Source organism: Nycticebus coucang, chromosome 13 (genome assembly GCF_027406575.1).
Source record: "Nycticebus coucang isolate mNycCou1 chromosome 13, mNycCou1.pri, whole genome shotgun sequence".
In the NCBI taxonomy this organism is placed as follows: domain Eukaryota; kingdom Metazoa; phylum Chordata; class Mammalia; order Primates; family Lorisidae; genus Nycticebus; species Nycticebus coucang.
Genome location: NC_069792.1, coordinates 84453012 through 84470430, shown reverse-complemented (window position 1 = coordinate 84470430; position 17419 = coordinate 84453012). Strand labels below are relative to the sequence as shown.

General features: G+C 47.1%; 3 non-coding genes across 3 annotated transcripts; 2 read left to right on the top strand and 1 right to left on the bottom strand.

Annotated features, from left to right (window-relative positions):
* The first annotated feature begins 9379 nt into the window (after positions 1 to 9379).
* Positions 9380 to 9483, top strand: LOC128564099 (U6 spliceosomal RNA). The gene has a single exon (XR_008373986.1). It is a non-coding gene; the product is annotated as a U6 spliceosomal RNA (small nuclear RNA).
* A 54-nt stretch (positions 9484 to 9537) lies between these two features.
* Positions 9538 to 9642, bottom strand: LOC128564103 (U6 spliceosomal RNA). Its single transcript, XR_008373989.1, has one exon. It is a non-coding gene; the product is annotated as a U6 spliceosomal RNA (small nuclear RNA).
* A 6934-nt stretch (positions 9643 to 16576) lies between these two features.
* TRNAM-CAU (transfer RNA methionine (anticodon CAU)) lies at positions 16577 to 16649 on the top strand. Its single transcript has one exon. It is a non-coding gene; the product is annotated as a tRNA-Met (tRNA).
* The last annotated feature ends 770 nt before the right edge of the window (positions 16650 to 17419 follow it).

Sequence of the window (17419 nt, the reverse complement as noted above, 5' to 3'; positions counted from 1 at the left end):
AGGAGCACTGGACTAGGGCCAGTTCTTGTGGATGGGTGACACTCACCTAATGTCCTGCATTTGTTCAGTCTATTCTCTCCAGTGGGAAGTCCTTTCTTCCACTGTTACAGCTAACTCAAATCTTTCTTAGCATCTGAGGTCTGTCTCCCATCCTATATGTGCTGACTCTAATTGTCCTCTGAGGGTGCAAGGTGCTTGCAGAACGTGTCTCAGGCAGTCTGGTCCCCAGTCACAGGTGTGACTGTCTCATCCTCAACTGCCACTGTTTCCTTCAGTGGTACAATGGTAAAAGGCTCACCTGGGCTTTGGTGATGAGCACAACCAGGCCCAGATTGTGGTAACATGTGACCTTGGGTAGGTAACTTAGAGGACCTCTCTGAACTTCCCTTTCCCAGCCATATAATAACAGCTGACATTTATGGGGCATGTCCTGTGTGCTGGGTGCTGTCTACGTGCCTTCCATGTGCTGACTCATTCAGTCCTCCTGACAGCCCTATGAGTACATGCTAGCACCGTATCTGTTTCATGGATGAAGGAAATCAAGGCACAGAAGTGACCTCAAAGGGCATGAGAGCTAAGGGAACTGGATTGGGTGATCAGCAAGTAAGCACTACCCAGTTTCCACTCAGCTTTTCAGCCTAAGAATGCCAATGTTTCTGCTAAGCTGTTTTCATAGTTGATGTTATACTGTCCAGCAATTTTATAACTTGACTTCTTTTTTGCTTACTCAGAAGTGCATTTTTCATGGGATTAAAAATGTGCATGTTCTCCCTCCACACCTTCCATTCCTTTTCTTTCTGAACAATTTAGTCTTAAAGCCATTGGGTGATCAGAGCAAGGTGGGCACCAGTGGTAGGGAAGGGGCTTGGTGGCTCAGAGCAAGTGTCAGAGCCAGAGTGGGATGAGGAGGGGCGGTCGGGTGAGGGGCATCCTCCTAGGGGGGAGTCAGAACCCAAACAGGACCAGGAGGATGTCCTTGGAAAGACAGGAGACAAGTGGCTGTGGGAGGTGGGGATAGCCTGTAATGGATGTCAGAGCTTGAGCTAGAAGAGGTCAAGAAGACATGGGAGACTGAGTCTATACAGGGGCAATGATCAAACAAATAAACATACTAAGGATAATGGAAGGCAGCTTTCTAACTGTCAGAGGAGGGAATGACAAATACAGAAGGAGGGGAACCAAGCAGACTCATTAGTGTTGAAAATGAACAGGAAGTACTGATTTGTACTGAGTTTCAATAGAGATAAATTTAGAAATTAAAAACATATAAATTCTAATATAAAACCATAGATAATATATTTATAAATATATAAAATGAATTAAATGAAAATATGAACATACAAATATAAAAACATATATTCTGTCCTGTGACAGCAACACTCCAGTGGCAATGTGCGCATCTAGAGCTCAGCGCTTCTTGGGGAAGCAGCTGCATTCACCTCCGGGGCAGAGAAAGTATACACTGATCTCAGAACATCTCGTGCCAGACACAGGAAGAACTCAAAAAGTGATGAGGACATGTCACAAGGACACAGAAGCCGACTTGATGCTCCACACAGAAGCTCCCACTGGCTGACTCTGGGATAATCTGAGTGTCAAAATAATGGTGATAAAGGATGGTGATGCATTAAACAAAGCAGGAAAGCATGAGTCCATGCTGACCCAAGTGAATAAAGCTCTTGAAAGTTGGAGGAGGAATGGGAGATTTAAATAGTTTCAAATAAACTACCCATAAAATATTCGGTAATTACAAAAGGGGAACAAGAAACTTCACAACCCCAAAACTTACCAGACACCACCCTATTCAAGTGGTCATCAATAATGGGGCAGATTGAAATCCCGAGTCACCTGACAAAATGCAGTGAGATCACAAAATCACCTGCATGATACTCTTGGAAAGATGAATGACCTGAATCTAATTACGAGGAAACATCAGACAAAGCCAAAGGGAAGAGCATTCTATGAAGTAACCCCCCTCTCATCTCAAAAGTATCAAAGTTCTGAATGAATGTGGAGGGAAGTCTGGGAAACTAAGGAGTTCTGATAACTAAATGCAATGTGTGATTCTGGACTGGATTCTTTTGCTGTGAAAGACATCTTGGGACAATTGGTGACCTTGCCCAGGATCTGAGGATTAAATGGTAGCCATTTATCACTGTTGATTTCCTGATCGTGATGGCTGCATTGCAGTTGTAGGAGAGAATCCTAGCTTGTAGGAAACACCAGAAAAATATTAGGAGTGATGGCTCATTCTGTTGGCAGCTTACTCCAAATGGTTCTGAAGACAGGAAATGCTTTGTATTGGGTTTGCATTGTTTCAATAAGCTGTTGATTTTTGAGGTGATGCCGTGAGGAGGAAACAGAGAAATCCAGAATAAGGACAATCTACGAGACAACAGGGATGATTTTGGGAGAGAGGAAAACAGCAGGGATGCAGAGGGAGTGGGGGTCCTGCTGTACACTCCACCTCCCAAGTGGGAATGCTTTTGTAGATGGGGAAACTGAGGCACGGGGAGGTTAAGTAAATTCCTCAAGGGCCCAGTGGCAGAGCTTGGATTGGGTTTGTCCCCAGAGCCTTTGGTCCTGCCCACAACCACCTCCTGTAATTGCTGGTTTAGATGGGAACCTCCTCCTTGAGCCGGAGAGTAGTTTGGGTGGGTGTGGGGCCAGGTGAGGCTTAACTTCTTGGCACTCCCAGTTAGGGGCGGGCACGTTGTAGGTACCAGATCGATGCGTGTTAAAGGAATAAATGGCTGTGGGCCTCTGAGTCAGAGGCCAGCTCACATAGGTAGAATGTACACAGAATGGGGCTCCAGAGCTGGTCCATGGGGCAGCCAGGGGCAGGGAGCCAGGGCCGCGCGCCTGGGAGCCTGGAGGAACGAGATGCCTCTTTGACCTCTGGGAGCAGCTGCCACCCTCTTCCTGCCACTTTCCCATCAAGGCCTGCAGCAACATGAAAATTGTACAGTCTCATCACCCAGTGACCCGAGAAGTGCAATTAAGTTGAAAATTAGTAGGCATAATTAATTAGACGGGTAAATAGCTCCCTGTCAACACCAATCATTCTGCATAAAATCAGCTTGGCAAAGGGAGGGTTCCTACCCCTTGTAGACTTTGCTTCTGTTGGCAGGTGAAGGCATAGGGTGGCAGCCGGAATAGGTCCGGGTGTCTAGCCAGGCACCCTAAACCCTGGCCACACAGAAGTCCTTCCGCTTTGCTCAGGACCAGCTTCTCCACAGAGATTCCATTTTCAGCACCCGGCAAGACCACAGCTTGATGCCCAGGGATCTACAGCTGCAAAGTCCTTTGCTCTCTCAAGTTTCCTACCTGAGAGTCCCCAGTCCATTGCTCAGGATTTCTGACATGTATAAAAATTACTCCCATTTTTTTGGCTAGTATTTTTGCAGAAACTTAAAAAAGTTAAAGTCCAGCTTAATACGCAATAAAATGTACGCATGCTAGTGTACATGTCTCTAAGTTTTGAGAAAACATCACTACATCACTACAAAGAAGGCATAGAACATTTTCATCACTGCAAAAAAATCCCCTCTGCTAGGCGGCACCTATGGCTCAGTGGGTAGGGAGGGTGGCAGGTTCGAACCTGGCCCCGGCCAGCTAAAAAAACAGCAGTGATAACTGCAACAAAAATAGCCAGGTGTTGTGAGGGGCGCCTACAGTCCCAGCTACTTGGGAGGCTGAGGCAAGAGAATCGCTTAAGCCCGAGAGTTGGAGGTTGCTGTGAGCTGTGACACCACAGCAGTCTACCGAGGATGATAAAGTGAGACTCTGTCTCAAAATAAATAAATAAATAAATAAAATAAAATAAATGCCCTCTGTCTTTTGTAGTCACTAGTTCTCCTACACTCAGCCCCCAGCAACCACTGATCAGTTATCTGTCTCTAAAATTCTGCCCATCCTGGAACATCCTATGAATGGAGCCATGCAGTATAAACCTTTGAGACTGGCTTCTTCCTCTTAGCATAATGCACTTGGGATTCATCCCGTGTGGCTGGCTATTTTTTTTTATCACCATTCATTGCCTGGGTGTACCACAGTTTGTTTATCCACTTTCCAGTTGAAGGACATTGTTTTTTTTGTAATTTGGAGTGTTTGTGAATAAAGCCACTGTAAATATACATCTGCAGGTTTTTGTATGAACAGAAGTTTTCATTTCACTTAGGTAAATGCCTAGAAGTGAGATTGCTGGCCTCCGGGTAGGTATAACTTTGTAAGAAACTGCCAAACAGTTTTCTAAATCATCTGTGCCATTTTGTATCCCCATCAGGAGTACAGGAGACTTCCAGTTGCTCCACAACTTTTAAGAAATGATAATGTGCCTTGGTGGTGATAGCAGGGCTGCTTACATAATTTCTGAGGCCGACGCAAAATACAAGTAGGGGACACCTTGCTCAAAACAAAAGGAATAACGCTTTTCTTTTCTTCTGCAATCTTCCTCTTGGCTTCTCGTTGTGTTTTTTTTTTTTTTTTTTGTAGAGACAGAGTCTCACTGTACCACCCTCGGGTAGAGTGCTGTGGCATCACACGGCTCACAGCAACCTCTAACTCTTGGGCTTACGCGATTCTCTTGCCTCAGCCTCCCGAGCAGCTGGGACTACAGGCGCCCGCCACAACGCCCGGCTATTTTTCTGTTGCAGTTTGGCCGGGGCTGGGTCTGAACCCACCACCTTCGGCATATGGGGCCGGCGCCTTACTCACTGAGCCACAGGCGCCGCCCTCTCGTTGTGTTTTTAATTTGCTTTTTAATGTGTTGAGTAAAAAAACATTAACAATTAAAATTCTTAGCATGAATTTTACCATTCATCTTTACGTTGTGCAATGCCAGTTAAATGCAAATAGGAGAGGATTTAACTTGCAGGTAGGATCACTGAAATTACACAATGCACGTTTTGTTTGTACACGCATCTGCGTTTCATTCTTAGCAGAAAGTGGAAATGCTGCGCAAAATTAACTTGACTGTTTTTATTTCACTTCTTGATGTGCACACACTCCACCAACACGCTCTACATTCGGCTTACGGATGAGTAGGAAGGAAAGCAGAGGAACTGTGGGGAGCCTTTTCTTTCTTTCCCTTGTCTTCCTTGTTGTCCTTTTTTTTTTCTTTAATTTTTAAATTTTTATTTTTTTGAGACAGAGTCTGACTCAGTCACCCAGGGTAGAGTGCCATGGTGTCATGTTCCAGCAGCCCCTATCTCTTGATAGAGCAGAATACCATCTTTAGCCTCTTCTGTGGAACAAGATGGATTGTATTTCTTTTATGTGTACTGTATACTCACCCCCTAAGTCTTGTTGCCTGCTTCTTTTTGCAGAGAAAAGCAATGTTCTAGAAGATTCTGGCATGCACGCTTCTATGGCTCTAGTGATTTAAAGATTGTAAGGTGAATCAGCTCCCTGTGACCAATTCCCTCTTCTCTTCAATGAGCAAAGACCTGCTTTGTGGGGTATATGTGTGTGTATTAAATGGGGACAGATTTCTGATGAAATCTTTGATCAGATTAAATATAAATAGGTAGATGAACGGAGGATATCAAACATCGTTTCATGCCTTCATTGAACAAACACTCAGTGAGCGCCTACTAAGTATGTATGCACGGAATACTGGAGTGTCTTGGTTCTGGGGCCCCAGATCAATCTCCTTTCGGGGCCCCTACCTTCCAGTAAATGCTACTTTGTAATCAGATTGGCCATCAGACTGTCATCTAAATTAGTGAAGCTGCTAGGCCTTCAACTATGAGCCAGATGATGCAACTGTCACAACACAATTGTGCAATTTCAGGTGCAAACACTATGCTTGAGATATAGGTGCAGAAGGAGATGTTTGTGATATGGTTTGAAAGGACTGGTACTTATAACCAGGTGACTGAAGGTGAGAACCATGACACCCACTAGCTCTAGGAAGGAGGGGGTCCCATGGCTCTATGTCCCAACATAGCCTACAGTGACAGGACCCCTGATATTACTGTTACATCTTTTGAAAATGAAGGCAAAACCACTGTCCTGTGCCAAGTCTGAACTTGGAAGGAGCAGGCCCAGCTCCATGGGGCCTCAGGGCTGCTGGGACCGCACCCACCACTACCTGTCTCACCTGGAAGTAGGAGGGAGAGGGAGGCTCTAGGGGAAGGGTGCTGTAACCCTTTCTTCTCCTCTTCTAGGAGACCTGCCATCCTTCCCACCAGTATATGGGGAGTGGGCAATTTTTTAGAGCCCATTTCCGGACAGTTCATGGAAAGGCCCACTTACAGAAATAATAGTCTGCACACGTTGGAAACTAGAAAATAGCCCGGTGCGGAGGTTCACACCTGCTATCCTAGCACTCTGGGAAGCCGAGGCGGTGGATTGCCCTGAGCTCATGAGTTTGAGACCAGCCTGAGCAAGAGGGAGACCCCATCTCTAAAAAATAGCCAGGCATTGTGGCTGGTGCCTGTAGTCTCAGCTACTTGGGAGGCTGAGGCAAGAGAATCACTTGAGCCCGAGAGTTGGAGGTTGCTGTGAGCTGTGACACCACAGCACTCTACTGAGGGTGACAAAGTGAGACTCGGTCTCAAACAACAACAACAACAACAACCACAGAAAAGAAACTAGAAAATAAATCTTTGATCAGATTAAAACCTGGGGATACAAAAATAAACCAACTACAGTGTCTGCCTTCGAGAAAAGATAAGCCTGGCAGTTGAGTAGACAGAGCCGCAGATGGATTGACCTCCTGGCTTAAGTGTGGTCATGTTTCTTCAATAGTACCTCAGTGAGCAGGGAGAGCAGGTCTACGTGCTGAAGAAATCTGACTCTATGGGACAACAGACCTGCTCAGCCCTTCCGGCTCAGTTCTTCTCAGATGACAAACAGTTGTAACACCAAATCACCATCAGGAAACTCTTCCGGGTGCTTATGACCCAGCAACTGTATCCTGTCTTCTGAATGGCTCTTACATTTCATAATCCTCTGCCACTTGCTACCCCTCCTGGATTCTTAGCCAAACTTTTCAGTCTGTGAGCCAGGAAGCCCTTTTACCAGCCATGCTCTTGGGAATCAGCCTCATCGTGGCCTTTGACCATGCTTGTGTGAGGCAGTCCTGGTAACATCCCCCAGAAAGGGACCAAGTGTGACTCTTTTCACAGTTTAGATTATTGCCAGGTTATCAAAGATGAAACAATTTTTTTAAAAAGGGAGAAAAGACACACCATTACTGTGTAGCGTGAGGAATGTTTCTTGCTGTCCTTGCATGCTCGGATGCTCAAGGGCCCACGGTGGGGTGGCAGAGTGTCCCACAGGGGAGGCAGTGTGTTTCCTGCTGTAGTGGTGTCTGTGGTCTGCTGGGGAAAGTGGCAATTAAGAAATCACGACACTGATCTGTGGTGAGTGCTGAGGTCAGGGGAGTGCAAGGCCGTGCAGGTGCAGAGCAGGGAAGCCTGTCTGTGGTCTGGTGGAGAGCAGCAGAGCAGTGGTAATTATTAGCTGGTGAGGCCAAGGGAATGAGGTGCTGGACAGGGTGGGAGCAGGGGCAGGAGACGAGCTAAGAAGTCAGCTGATGGGGACCCATGAGGACCGTGACCTTTATTTCACGGACTGTGGCAGCTGCTGAGGCCATTAAGCAGGACACAGACTGGGTCAGATCAGCATTTGTAACAGTGGGTGTCCAGCCATGGTCTGGTGACAGTGGAGCCCCTCAGGGAACATCTGTGCCTGCGGAGGCCAGGCCTTCTTCCTTCTCTGTTTGGGCTTACTCTGTGGGGAGTAAGGAGATCCTCTTCCTTACTCCCCACATCTGGGATCTCTGAGCCTCCCTGACTCACTTAGCTGAGATGAGACACCTGGGCCACAGCTGAGTCCTACCCCTTACCAAGACTCAGCTTGAACTTTTGCTACTGACCAAAGTTCCCCAGGAGAAGTGAAGCCCCCAGTAGGTCCTTTCTCCCCAGATGTCCCTCTAGCTGGAGTGGTCACTGAAGAAAACTGTCTGAGTAAAGACAGGCTGTGGCGTGGCCAGGCCAGATCCAGCCCACAGTTTGGTTGTGATCCCTGCCAAGGTAGCCTGTGGGTGGGAGAGAAGCTCAGGGAGAGTCTGGGGTAAAAATAAATAAAAGTCCCCACTTGTAACAGCTGTGGACCCCCTGCCTCAGACTGGGCCATCCTGGGGCTTCTGTTCTTCACCTTTAGCTAAGTGGAGAATTCTTCATGTGCTCCCAGGGTGATATAGCAAACCTACCAGAATCCAGAACAGGATATAATTTTTGACTGCTCACAAATTCCTCAGATTCTGCGGTCAAGAATGTTCACTGCAGTATGTGTCACTGGTTGAGAAGAATTAGATGTTCAAGAATTAGAAGAGCCAGGGTAGCTACAGGTGCCATAACAAAGTGCTGCAGACCGAGTGGCTTCAACAACAGACATTTATTCTCTCAAGATTCTGGAGGCTGAAGTCTAAGATCAGGGCGTCATCAGGTTTGGTTTCTTCTGAGGCCCCTCCCCTGGGTCCTCCTGTGTCTGGCGTGTCTCCCCTCTGTGTATCTCACAGACACTGCTGTGGCTACTGAGAACTGGGAAGGCTGTATGTAGTGGTGGGGAGAGAGTGCCAGTTTCTTGTTAAATGGAAAAAGTAAGCCGCAGAACCATAAGCACAGGGGGATCTCATTTGTATACTTAAAACCCCAGCGTTTATTTTCATGTGTGTGCTTAGGAAGGCTACTCATGGGGACTGGGATGAGGGTGGGTTGTGGAGATGTTACTTGGGTATGTCTGTATGTGCAGCCTGTTGGATTTTTGTTCTCAATTCTTTCCTTTTCCCTTTGTCCTAGGACTCAACACCCCTCCCACTGCCCCATGGATGTTGAACTTGGCCATGTGACTTGCTTGGGCCAAGGGAATTTTGGTGGACATGCCCAGAACAGAGGGCTTACATATGCTGGCTTGGCATGGCTTGGTCCCTCAGGCTGCTGTGACTCTCTTGAGAATCAGTGAGCAGCTGGTCTGAAGAACATGAAGACTGGAGAGCAGCTGAACTCAGCCTCAGCCTGGAGCCGAGCCCAGCTGATCCACAGGCCCGACAGCAAGAAAAAGACATGCTTACCAATGCTAAGTGACACAAAAGGACACATATTACATGATTCCACTTACATGAAACATCTAGAATTCATAGAGATAGAAAGTAGATTGGAGGTTACTAGGGGCTGGGTTGGGGCAATGTGGAGTTACTACTTAAAGGGTACAGAGTTTTTGTTTGGGAAGACGAAAAGTTTTGGAAATAGATAATGATGGTTTCACAACCCTGACAATGTACTTACAGCCACTGAATTTTACACTCATAAGTGGTTAAAATGGTCAATTTTATGTAACACATATTTAGCACAAATTAAAAAATAACATAGTGCTCACTTCGGCAGCACATATACTAAAACTGGAACGATACAGAGATTAGCATGGCCCCCGCGCAAGGATGACACGCAAATTCGTGAAGCGTTCCATATTAAAAAAAAAATAACATCATATACCCAAACTCGTTTAATGACACACTTTTTAAATTTTAAAAATATGAAGTGCTTCATGAACTCGTGTGGCATTCTTGGGCAGGGACCATGCCAATCTCATCTGTATTGTTCCAATTTTAGTATTTGTGCCCCGAAGTGTCACTAATTGTACACTTTAAATAGGTGAGTTGCATGGCGTGGGGATTATATTTCAGTAAAGCTGTTTTTTAAAAAATGAAGGAAAAAAACCACATGCTGGGTGTGTAAGCCATTATGTTTTGGCTGCTGTGTCATCTCGGCACTAGCGCACAGATAGCTGACTCATACAGGATGCGTGTATGTGTATATTTTATAACAAGTAAATGTTATTTGTGTAATAGAATATATGCAAACCCTAGAATTACTGGGTCCCCCAACAGGCCCTTCTTTTCTGTTTTCCTTCCTGGCAGTGGCGCCTGGACATTTCTGGACATTGCTCATCCCAGTCTGGAGTCACTCTTGGCTTCTCTTGTCAGTCGACCAGACCTGAGTCCTGGCTAACTCTGGAATGTGTCTGTACTTGACTTTTCCTGGCAGACACCTTGCAGGATGTGCCCTCATCCCCTTGGGCTTTGATTTTTGCCTACAGGTGATCTCTTGCCTGGGTCCATCTAGCACCAGGAAAGAAGAATCACTCTCATCAGATTTCCATTAAATTACCCTCAGCCAGCCCTGAGGAACGCCCCAACACACACACACACACACACACACACACACACACTCTTTCTCTCTCTCTCTTTCATTCTGTAAAATGGGATTGCAACAGCTTCTACTATGTGTCAGATCACATCTAACTCCCATCAAATGTCACCTGGACATGTACCCCAGGGGTACATGAAGACATCCCAAGAAGAACTTTCCCCAAATGGATTAGCTAGAGAGAGCCACTGTGGGGGTCAGGCCACAGCTACCCACCCCTTGTCTTCCACCGGAAGGATCTTGCTACTTAGCTGTGAAAGCCTCCAGCACTAAACTGAAGGGATATTCAATTCAAAACATTGATTTAGAGTGAGAAAATGAAAGACTCTAATGACTTACTAATTATTGTGACTTCTAATTCAAAATGAAAAGAGGATCTAACCATGCTAATAGATTGGTGAAAGTATTAATTTTCGATAAGTAATTCTCAGTATAGAATTTGAAATGCATCTAAGGGATTGAATTTTAATAACATAACAAAATTCTTCTCCTTTTTTACTTCATGTGAACAAGGTTTCTCAGCATTAACATCTGTAAATATGAAAAATAGGAATAGAATTAATGCTGAACCCCATTGCATTCTAGCAAAAAGTAAGTTGGCCACCCAGATATGAGCTAAGAGGGATAAAAAAGTCACAGGCATCTCATGGATATTCATTTTTGATAAAATTTTCCACTTACTAATCATTCTTCAATCGTATAAATATATTTATGACTTGATTTTATACTAATAAAAGTAATGATATGACAATCTAGAAGAAATTTTGACACTTAGAACCTTAGGGTAACAGAAAACAAACAAAAAAATTCAATTTGCGCATGTAATTTTGTTGCTGAAAGACATGTTAAGTGATCAACAAAAGCATTCGAATATAAAATATGTATTATATGAGGATAACATTTTGTAGGGGGAGCAGAATGGAAATAGGTCAAAGGGGGAAATTAAGTGTAAACTTTCCAAATGTTAAAGAGGTTTCATTCATACATATTCAAAATAGATTATGGTTTCTATAGAATCCATAGGATATTTAGATTTCATTGGGTACATTTTAAAATGTCATCTACTCTTTTTTTTTAGTCAGAATTTACAATACATTGGAAATAACATCCTTTGCAACTGTTTGAACTTATAATGAGAAAGTCTGCATGTCAGTTTAACGTTATGAGAGGAGGTGCACGGATGTTTTTCAAAATTATTTTAGGGATGCGTGTGGGGAAAAACATTTGGAAACTGCTGAGAGAGAGGGAGGGTGATGGTTGGAACTTGGGCGAGTTGCGTCTTCTCTTCTCTTTGAATTTGGGCGATGGCAGTACTGACTCCTTCAGGGGGTCCCGGGAGGGGGACTAAATGGGCGAGCGCGGAGCCAGAGGATGGGGAAAGGAGGAAGGAAATGGGGATCAGGTTTTCTCAGAGAAATTGAACTCTGACCTGGCTGATGAAGCCCACAGAAGAGATTCCCGTCACAATAAAGGGGCCTGAGGGTGCAAAGGACACGCCTGGCGGGGGTAGGGGCGCGGGGACCAGGTGCAAAGGCCCGGAGGTGGGAAGGGCTTGCTTGTGGCGGCTTCTGCGCAGGCGCGGCCTGAAACCCGCGTGTCCCCTGCCTCGGTCACTAACTCCGGGCCTGAGAGTCACTGCCCGCGGACTCGTCTGTGTGCAGCCTCACTCCCTCGCCTGCGACCTTGGTGGACTGTGACACCGGCCACCCTTCATTCTGGACTCTTACCGGGTCGTACCCAGCCTTCGGTTTCCCCAGAGCATCCGTGAGGTGTCACATGGGGACTCGGCGCCTACCCGGATTTTGCAGGAACACAAGCCTCATTCAGGCTGTTAAGGAAGCCAGGGTGTTGTGCGCGTGTGTCGATGTCCTGGAAGGCTCAGAAGAGTCTTTGAAGATTGGTGGCACACGTATTTAAAAAATGTAAGCACTTTATGGAGCGAAATATTTGCCTGTCCCCCTACAGTCCCCAAGTCATGTTCTGTCCATCTTCCATAAACAGGTGTGCGTGACGGTGATCACTTCGGCGTGGGGCCAGCCTGGCACCCTGCTTGTGGGTGGCGCAGTGTGTCCCGAGTCTCATTTGAGCAGCCGAGTCAACCGCTGAAACCCGCGGGGCGGCGGCGCTACCTCTCGGCACAGCGCCCCCTGGCTGCCGCGGGGCTCAGGGGCACTGGGAAACGCCAGTGCTGAGCGGGACCCCGGGCGCGATCTGCGCTGCCCCCTCGGACTCCTCCCCTACTCTTCACCTACCCTTCCCTTTTTCCTTTTCCTTTTCTTCCTCCCTCTCCTCCTCCTTTTCCTCTTTCCTAGTTCCTGCAGTTTGTTTTTTGAATTACTCTATTCAAACATTTAAATAGGTTATAGATCAACATTGTTCTGGTATGTAAAAAAGAACCAAAGGTAAACAGTCATAAGTCTTCACCTCAGAAAAGATTTTCAGCCAGATTCTCAAATTGAAGGACATTCTACAAAATACCTGACCTGTACTCCTCAAAACTGTCAAGGTCACCAAAACCAAGGAAAGTCTGAGAAATGGTCACAGCCAAGAGCAGTCTAAGGAGAGTTGAGCGTGAAGTGTAATGTGGTGTCTCACGTGGGATCCTAGCACAGAAAAAAGGACGTCTGGTGACAACTAAGGAAGGGCTTAAGTTAATAACGTATCTACACTGTTCATTAATTGTAACAAATGACCCAGGCCGATGTACGATCTTATTATCACTGAGGTGAAGGCTATGTTGATTAGTAGGATGTAAGCCCTCCAATTTGTACAAATAATCAACACATTGAACCCCATAAAGGCATAAATGTATTTATGATCTACGTACAAATGACTTAATAAAAAAAGATCTTGTTATCACATAATATATAAGAAACTGGGTGCAGGCTTTATGGAAGCACTTATCTTTGCTATTTCTTTGAGAATCTAAAACTGTTCAAAGAATAAAGTTTATTTTTTTCAACTGTTTATCTCGCCCCTTCCCCCAACCATGCAGTTTCCATCCCTTAACTTACTATTCATTGATCTTAGTTATTTTGTGTATCCTTTTAGATAAATCGTGTGCAAATATTACCAAAAGTAAACACGCCCCCTTTTTACGGAAATAGCAGCACAGCCCCTACTCAGTTCTGCAATTGCGTGCTTCACTCACATATCAACACAGAGGGTTCTTGGTTTTGTTTACAGCCTGGACAGACAGCCATTCCTGTGGCTAGTTCTGTGTGGATGGACGCTTGGATTCTTTCCAATTTTTTTTTTTTTTCCATTCAAACATGACTTTAGCGAGTGACCAAGCACGTGGCCAATCGTAGGACTGTTAGATCCAACGCCAGTGGCCTATATGTGACTGGTAGATGGGACTTGGAGATCTGGTAACACTCCAAGTCTGCAGTCCGCAGGGGCCGCCCCAGCAACTTGACCCTAGATTCCCGCGGGGGAGTGTGGGCGGGAGCGTTCCACAGGCTGGAGGAGGTCGCGGGGTTACAGCTCCTGACCCGGGGAGCGGGGAGCCTCCCCAGGGTGGGTGCGGGGCCAGGACAACCTGCCCTACCTCCCTACTCCTTCCTACCCCCTCGCTCTACCGCTTCCGGACTGAGCCCCTTTCTCCTTGCGGTTTGGCTGCACCTGTCCCGAAACCCCCCAGTCCTTCCCATTCTGGAAGGTCGACCAGGCCCCGCCTCCCCGCGATCACTCCCGGAGGCTCGCGCGAATACTGCAAGATTTCCCTCCCCCCAAAAGCAATTCCTTCCTCCACCCCAGGAATTCTGGCGTTTCTGTTCAGATACTATTGTCTCCGCCTGCTTATACTGCTATCTGCCCCCTTAACAACTTACCTTACTTCCCAAATTCTGGGTGATTTAAGAAATTCCCCTCAACCGTTTCCAGGGAAAAACTTCGGACAGAGAAGTTGACCGACTTGTGCAATGAATAGCCAAACACCTCCAGCTGGGTCTGTCCTGACGTCTTCCCACGCTCACGGTCGCCAGAATCTCTCCACCTGCCCCCACCCTGTCCTCACATCGGTCTGTCCTTCCGACCTTCTCACCTCTGGACACACTTCAGCCCCGCAGCCTTCCGTGCACTTCCTGAGGAGTTTCTGCAGGCCTGTCCAGGGCCTGTCCAAGTTCGGTCTTAATTTACTTTTTCAAAGATGAAATTTACCTGCTGCGAAATACACAAATCTTCAATGTGCCACAGTCTGACTGATTTTAGTTAAGAGTAATTTTAAAAATCTTGATATGTACAAGGGACAGTAAGAAAGTTTTGAGATACACAAAAATTAAAAAGGTAAAGTTTTGAGATACACAAAAATTAAAAAGGTAAAATTAAAAAGGTAAAGGTAAAGTCATTATATTTTCTCAAAATAATCGCCACCACAATCTATGCACTTTTGCATTCTTGTAAACCATTTTTGAAAACACTCTTTCCATTCACTTTCTTCAAGTGCCGTAAGCTCACTTTCATAGGCGCCAACAGCTTCTTCGAGGCTGGAGAACCTTCTTCCGCGCATGCGACTCTTCACTAAAGGGAACAGGAAATAATCACAGGGGGCCAGGTCAGGACTGTAGGGTGGGTGAGTCATAAATTTAACCTCTGTGGACTCCAGGAACTGAATGGTGATGTTGGCTGTATGGGCAGCGGCATCGTCATGGTGCAGGATGGTCCCCCGCAGTCCTTTCTTTGGCCGCTGTTCTTGAAGCTTCCCGAAAACTTTGGGTAGGCACACGGCTGTGTACCACTGAGCAGTAACAGTTCTTTGTTCCTCCAGAGGAACAGTTGCAACGTGACCGCTTTTGGAGAAGAAAGTTACCACCATTTTTTTCCCCAGGCTTCGGGGTCGCTTCCCTTTTGTTGGTGGATTTTCGTCCGGAAAAAAAATCCACACTGTGGACTGACGCTTATTCTCTGGATCCAACTGGTAAATCCAGGTTTCGTCGCTAGTAATGATGTCAGACACGCGTGTAGACCTGCCTCCCTCAAATCTGACCAGCATTTCTTCACACCAGGCCACACGGATGCGCTTCTGCTCATCTGTCAAAGTGTGAGGCACCCACCGGGACGACACTTTCCTGACTTGAAGATAATCCAGGATTTTGGACACTGCAGGAGATCCAATCTGTAGGGCTGCTTCAATGTCCTTAAATGTCACTCGATTGTTTTCAAGAACCATATTTTCTACAGTGGCGATGTTTTCCTCAGTTACTGCGGTGGCCGGTCGCCCACTCCTCTCTTCGTCTTTCAGTGAAGTACGGCCTCTTCTAAATTCTTGAAACCACCGAAAAATTGTGGCGCGGGAAGGACTAAGGTCTCCGAAAGCCCATTGTAAACGCTCCAGGCTTTGAGACTCCTTTAACCCACTTTTAAAATCATAGAAAATCATTGCTCGGAAGTGCTCCCTTCCCAGCTCCATAGCTGACTGCGACCGAGTGCCTGGCGGCCGGATGGAAACAATGAGGCTCTCCCGGCAGCACCGATAAGCTCAGCAAGTTGAAACTTGCACGGTGAATCAGAAAGGACGCTGTGGACTGTGTTTCTTGGAAGTGAAATAATGGACCATAACATAGCCTGTCTCCATAAGCCCAGCATGTTGAAACTTGCACGGTGAATCTGTGGACTGTTTCTTGGAAGTGAAATAACGGACCATTAACAGTCTCCAAACTTTCCTAGTGACATTTGTATTTAACATGTATTAGGGGGAAAACCCCCTTGCTCATTTCCATTGAAAATAATGACAAGAATTTTCCTTTAACAACGCATGTATTTAAGTGAGCTCATATAAACGGCTGGGGGACGGAGAGGGTAGACAAAGGGAAGGAGAGAGGGGACTTCCCAGGTGCAGAGGCTGCGGCCTGAGGTGCCCTGTCCCCAACCCGGACGCCTCTGAGAAGAGTGGCCCCCGCCGAGGAGTGCCTGGGCCGCCGGAAGGAGGCTAGGTCTGCGGTGGGAGCTAGAACAGCGTGCTTCTGTACCATCATGTATCTGCGCCCCTACCTAACTCCTTGATGCAGGCAGTGGCCTCGTGAACGCAGCACTAGCACAGGATACCCAACAAGTGTCTCATGAGCTCCCGCGTGTGGAACCGCTTTGTAGGCACTATTCATAAGAACTTACAACATTGGCAGGAAAAATCCTCCTTCTCCGAGTGGCGTCGGCAGGCCTAGCGCGGTGCTTGTTAAATGATAAACAGATAAGGGGGAGGGAGATCGGAGCACTGCTGGACTGGTCCAAAGCGGCGCCAGAGACTCAGAATTCTGGCTGTCCAGGACCAGGAAGACGGCAATAAAGGAAATAAGACTGAGCATGCGCACTAGGCTATCGGCATAGCTTCATTACTTTCTGACCGGATCCTCTCGTTAGGTGCCCCGTTAGCGCAGTAGGTAGCGCGTCAGTCTCATAATCTGAAGGTCGTGAGTTCGATCCTCACACGGGGCACAATACTTTTGCTCGCTCTTGGTCTTTACCCGCGAGGGAAATACGCGTTTTGTTTGCTTGTCAAAGTCGGAGACTGACACAAAAGGTAAATGCTGGCGAAAGGCTTTCCTTCGCCCAGTGAGCCTCGGCCGGGAAGGGGGATCCCCAAAGAACCCCACCACTACCGCCCTCACCCTGCGGCCGCAGGTGCCCAGCAGGGAGCGCTTGAGGGTCGGGAGCGGCCCTTCACCGATCGAACATCGTTCCTACCGCCCTTGCTGTTGAGCACTGGCCCTCCAGGGGGACCGGCACAGCGTAGTTAGGCCGGGTGCCCAGTCGGGGGAGAGGGGCACTACGAGCGCCGCCAGGTTCCAGGCCCTCTTGCGAAGGCAGCAGAGGAGTGACTTGGGAGCCCGGTGGGGGCGGCGAGGGGCTGCGGAGAGGTAAGCAGGATGCACGAGAGGCCATCGTGGAGTTCGGGCTGTGGCACTGGGAAGGGGCGGGTCATGACGGTGTCTAGGGGAGAGAGGTCCCAGGGAGTCAGGCAGGGGGCATACTACACGCCAGGGCCTGTGTGGAGGCTGCGCCTCTAACACGGGCTGCAGCTGCGTCCTCCTCCTGATAGCCAGTCATTCTCAAAGATGCACTTCCTTCCTGGCCAGGTCAAATAGCAAATTAAATTGAAATGAGTTAGCTACAACCAGCCCTTCATGTTTCAGGTGTTTGATAGTGGTACTAATTTCTGCAATTCCCTCAGGAATAATTGCAATATTTTTAATCTTACTATCCCG